The following is a 5,526-nucleotide window of genomic DNA, read 5'->3' as shown; positions in this document are numbered from 1 at the left end:
CAGAATTTCTTTTCTTCTACCTAATTTTTGAAATTTCATTGTAATGTATGTTGGCATGGACTGTTTTCATTTGCTTTGAGGCAATTCAAATGTAATTTGGGGGGACTGTAAATGGTGAGAAATTTTCTTGAGATCTAAAATCATTCCTTACTCTTAATTGTTTTGGGATTCATATTGTTCAATTCTTGGAAATCCTTTACTGCTAGCCTCCTGCTCTTATAGTTCTTCTGTCTTTCTTACCATTACTTTTCCAACTGTACTACTTCTTTTCTGGCACTATTTTTAACCATCAAAATCATCTATAGAATTATTCATTTCTGTGATCACATTTTAATTTCCAAGAACTTCTTTTTGTTTTCTTTCCATGTATAATTGTGCATTACTTGTTCACAAATACCATATATTTTTATGTGTTTTAACAATTATTGAGAGGAGTGGCAGTGAATCAAGCAAAGAAGTTGGGACCAGTTGGGATCTCTCCACAGTTTACTCAGAGCAGCAGTTTTCAAAGTGTGATCTGTGGAACCCTTGGAGGTGCTCCTCAGAGTGTTGCACAGGATCCATATGATCAAAACATAGTTTTATAGCCAGGCACCAAGTGGCACATGCCTGTAATCCCAGAGGCTCAGGAGGCTGAAGCAGGAGGATCCCATGTTCAAAGCCAGACTCAGCAACTCTGTGAGACCTTGTCTCTAAATAAAATACAAAAAATAGGGCTGGGGATGTAGCTCAGTGGCCAAATTTCCCTGAGCTCAATCCCCAGTGTCCAGTACCAAAAAAAAAAAAAGTTTCATAATTTCACTAAAACATTACTTACACTAAAGCAAAACTTGGCAAAGTGGAAGCTATGGTACCAAACTGTAACAGTAGTTATTGTATTCTTTTAACTACAGAAGAGAAAAAAATGCCAGTTCACTTAAACATGTTCTGGTTGAAGTATCTAAAATCATTAACTTTATTAAATCTCCATTCCAGAGTCCACATTATAAAGACATTTATTTGATATAATGGGAAGTACACATAAAGCACTCTGTTACATTCAAAAGATGGGTGCTTGTGTCAACAAAAGCCATTTGGTGAGTGATACTAGTCCTGTTTTTATTACTGCTTAAAATAACGAATGACGGAGAGACTATTCCTTAGACTTATGTATTTGATCAACTTTCTAAAAAATGACCTGAACCTGTCTTTTCAATATAAGCCACTGACAGCAATATATTCAATGGTAAAATGTATGCTTTCAAAGGAAAGTCAAAATCTGGGAGAACCTGACTCCATCACTATCCACTTGACAGATTCCCAAGCACCTACAACATTTTCAGGGTCCAGAGCAGTGTCTGGGGTGCAGATGCAGAGCACTGGGGATTCCCGGCTCCCTGAAGTTTCACTTCCCTTTCTTCCATCCTAGGTCAGGTCATCCTGCCTGGACCCTCCCGACGCGGCCCCACGTCTCACTCCCATTGCGTGTCCTGCTCCCAGAGAAGCCAACCAGCGTCACCGCGGTCCTCGGGTCAAGTCCCTGAATCTCCGCAGAACTGCAGGATCTAGTGATGGCTCCACCAACCCTACTCCTGCTGCTCTTGGGGTCCCTGGCCCTGACCCAGACCTGGGCAGGTGAGTGTGGGTTCGGGAGGGAGAGGGTCTCTGCTCGGGAGGAGCGAGGAGACCGTCCCATGAGCGATCAGGGCCCGGGAAAGGCGCGTCCCTGCCACCCCCAGTCCAGATCCTCCCCACCCTGGCGCGGCTCTTCCTGACCCTCCACCCCCGCCCCTAAGTCCTGCCTTCCCGCGTCCCACCGCCCCTTAGGGTCTCTCGAGGCCGCTCGTGTCCCCCTGGGTTGTCATCCTAGGACCTGGGTCGGGCGACCGCAAGAGGGTCGCGCGGGTCTCAGCCGCTCCCCGCCCCCAGGATCCCACTCCAAGACTTATTTCGAAACCGTCAAGTCCTGACCGGGCCGCGGGGAGTCCCGGTACATCTCCGTGGGCTACGTGGACGACACACAGTTCGCGCGCTTCGACAGCAGTGCAGAGAATCCCAGGGAGGAGCCGCCAGCATGGTGGATGGAGCAGGAGGGTCAGGAGTATTGGGACAGGAATACACGGAATTCCAAGAACTCCGCACAGAATCACCGTGTGAGCTTGAACAACGTTCGCAGCTACTACAACCAGAGAGAGGACGGTGAGTGACCCCAGGCCCGTGTGTCAAGACCCCTTTGTGTCTATCATGGACAGTTCCTAGTCGTCAGCAACTCCCTGATCTGAGGGACCCGAGCAGACCCTTGACCCAAAAAGAGCCCGCTAGGATTGGGACAAGGTTTCGCTTTCAGTTCAGGAGGAAAACCCGAGGGGTGGGCGGGGCGGGGACGCGACTGACCGCTGGGGCGGGGACAGTGTCTCACACCTTCCAGAGGATGCATAGTTGCGTAGTGGAACCAGAGGGACGCCTCCTCCGCGGGTTCCTTCAGTAGGCCTAGGACGGCACGGAGAACATCGCCCTGAATGAGAACCTGCGCTCCTGGACTGCAGCAGGTGCAGCGGCTCAGATCACCCAGCGCAAGTGGGAGGCAGACGGAGACGCGGCGCGATATCAGGTCTACCTGCAGGACACCCCAGACATCTGGAGAAAGGGAAGGAGACGCTGAAGCGCCTAGGTATGAGCAGCTGCACAACACCTGCCTGATCTCCTATAGGCCTCTCAGCCAAATTCCAGAAAGGAAGGGAGGAGATTGGCACCTATACTACCAGCTTGCTTCTCCAGAGGGAAATGAGTGGGCCTGGATTCCCAGATGCTATGAGAGAGAGGAACTGAAGAACTGAAGACCTGAAGACTGCTTTCTCTCGGGACAAATGAGGGATCTCTCTCTCTCTCTCTCTCTCTCTCTCTCTCTCTCTCTCTCTCTCTCTCTCTCTCTGATAGGAAAGACAATAAATAACTGACCACAGGTCCCTTTGACAAGGCATCACAAAGGAACTTCTATCAGGTTTTTGTCTCAGCTCCAACCTAGAGTCTTTGGAAGTCTGACTCCAGCTTGTCCATGTCTCTCAACCTCTACCCAGACCAAAACCTGAAGTCTCTGTTAGACACCTGAAGCCTCTGGACTTGAGGCTGGGGTTGAGACTGGGTTGTCTCAACCTGATTCTATCACTTTTCAAGGAATAGGAGTTCATGCCAGAAGCCTGAGTCTAGGCTGGTGTGTGGGTTTTATGTTCCCTCCCCTACTCCAACCCTGTTGTCCATTGTCTGGATGCTCATGTGAGCACTGCTTTGGTGACCCAGGAAAGGTAATGCAAAAAATGTCTAAATTTTGGTATTCTTCCTCTCAGACCCCCCAAAGACACAGGTGACTCACCACACTAGCCCTGAAGGAGATGTCACTCTGAGGTATTGGGCCCTGGGCTTCTACCCTAAGGAGATCACCCTGATATGGCAATGAGATGGGGAGGATCTGACCAAGGACATGGAACTTGTGGAGACCAGACTTGCAGGGGATGGAAACTTCCAGAAATGGGCGGCTGTGGTGGTACCTGCTGGAGCGGAGCAGAGATACACGTGCCATGTGCATCATGAGGGGCTGCCTGAGCCCCTGGCCCTGAGATAGGGTAAGGAGGGGGTGAGGGCACAGAGCCTGTGGTCAGGAGAGCTGGAGGCTTTCTGGAGACCCTCAGCAGGGTGTGGACTGAGAGCTGGGAATCAGGGCTCCTCACCTAACTTCCCTTCCTCTCCCAGAGCCACCCCCTCAGTCCACCATCCCCATCATGGGAATTGTTGCTGGCCTGGTTCACCTTGGAGTTGTTGTCACTGGAGCTGTGGTTGCTTTTGTCTTGTGGAAGAAGTAAAATGCAGGTAGGGAAAGTAGAGGGTCTGAATTTTTGTCCTACTGGTGGTTTCAAGCACCTAGTAGAAGTGCATTGTTAATGGGAGGTAGTATCTACACATTTGCTTACTCATCCTGGACACTGTTTACTCTTTGTAAAACACACAGAAAATTAAGAACAAATTTATCTTTCTGATGCTTGTAGTGAAGGGGACCTGATTTCCAAATTTTAGAGACCAGAGGAGAATTTCCCTACTGAGAACAGACCTCCAGGGGAACAACTGGCTCCATCCATACACATCTCCTTCTTCTTGTCTCCTGATCCTTTCCTGCATCTGCAGTCACAGTTCTGGAAGCTTCTCTGTAGTCCAGGACTAGAGGATACCCTCCAGGATGTGCCTCCAACCTGCTGTCTCAGAGGATTCTTTCCTGACACAGGTGTAAACACAGGGACCTATGCTCCAGCTGCCTGTAAGTATGAAGAATGGTGATCCCTGAGACCTTTGGGGTAGTACAGAGGGGAGCTATGGGCAGGCTGATCCATCCCATAATTCCTCTATTATCCACATCTCCTGTGGGCTCTGACCAGGTTCTATTTTTGCTCTACTCAGATAATAACAGTGCCCAGGGCTCTGATGTGTCTCTTACCACTCAGAAAAGTGAGACCATGGAGGGCCTGAAGAGGGAGAGGGAGAGGGATTGGGAATACAAAGACTCCTGGGTTAAGGGGACTCCCTGGATTTTTAACATTTTGAGTGTTTAATGGGTTGTTCACAGTGTCTCCACTTACAATGACCAATCTGAACTTGTTCATAATACTTTCTTTTACAGTGTGAGATTGTGTCTTCTGGAGGGCTGAGTGATATAGGATTTCTTCAGTTCTCTTCCCCCTTCCTACTGCGACTTCAAGAAGTCCTGACTTCTCTTTGAGCAACTGGCATCTAACTCTGTCTATATGTCTGTGTTCCTATCAGTGTAATGTGAGGAAATGAGAACAGCCTACCTCTGAGTACCAAGACCCCTTCCCACACTGTCCTGTTTTTTTCCTCAATCAACTTTCCTGGATAGCAGAGGTGGGGCTGGGAGATCTCCATTCCTGATTTAGCTTTATGTTGCCCTGAGCTATAGCTCCTTCCTTCCTGTTATGGTTTGGATGTGAGGTAGCCTCCAAAAGCTAACATGTAGACAATGTAAGAAGGTTCAGAGGAGAATGATTGGGTTGTAAAAGTCAACCCAATCTGTAAATTAATCCCCTGATAGGGATTAACAGTAGTAACTGAAGTGGTATGGTGTAGCTGGATCAGGTGGGAATCGAGGTGTGGCTTCGGGGTATATATTTGTTTCTGGTAAGTGGAGACTCTCTCTGCTTCCTGATCATCATGTGAGCTGCTTCCCTCTACCACACTCTTCCACCAAGAGCCCCAAGGAATGGAGCCAGACTTCAATGGACTAAGACATATGAAACCCTGAGTCCTCAAATAAACTTTTCCTCCACTACAATTGTGCCGGTTGGGTCCTTTAGTAATAGTGGTAAAAAAAGCTAACTAAAACACTTTCCTATTGAAAAACAGAATCTGGATATTGATTTGCATTTCAAATTTATACCACAAAATGTGATTGTCAGGTTAGTTAAATGAATGGAAAATTCCTAAAACTTCAAAGAGAAAATAAAACCTGAAACCCTTCCATAATCCACATTTGCTGTGCTAAGT

The 5,526-nt window shown here is 48.0% G+C and overlaps 1 pseudogene; it reads left to right on the top strand.

Moving 5' to 3' along the window:
• The first annotated feature begins 1,550 nt into the window (after window positions 1-1,550).
• On the top strand, window positions 1,551-4,254 carry LOC124988009 (class I histocompatibility antigen, Gogo-OKO alpha chain-like; annotated as a pseudogene).
• Window positions 4,255-5,526: the final 1,272 nt, after the last annotated feature.

Source organism: Sciurus carolinensis, chromosome 7 (genome assembly GCF_902686445.1).
Source record: "Sciurus carolinensis chromosome 7, mSciCar1.2, whole genome shotgun sequence".
Taxonomy (NCBI): domain Eukaryota; kingdom Metazoa; phylum Chordata; class Mammalia; order Rodentia; family Sciuridae; genus Sciurus; species Sciurus carolinensis.
Note: the sequence above shows the minus strand (reverse complement) of the source record. Positions and strands in the feature narration are given on the sequence as shown.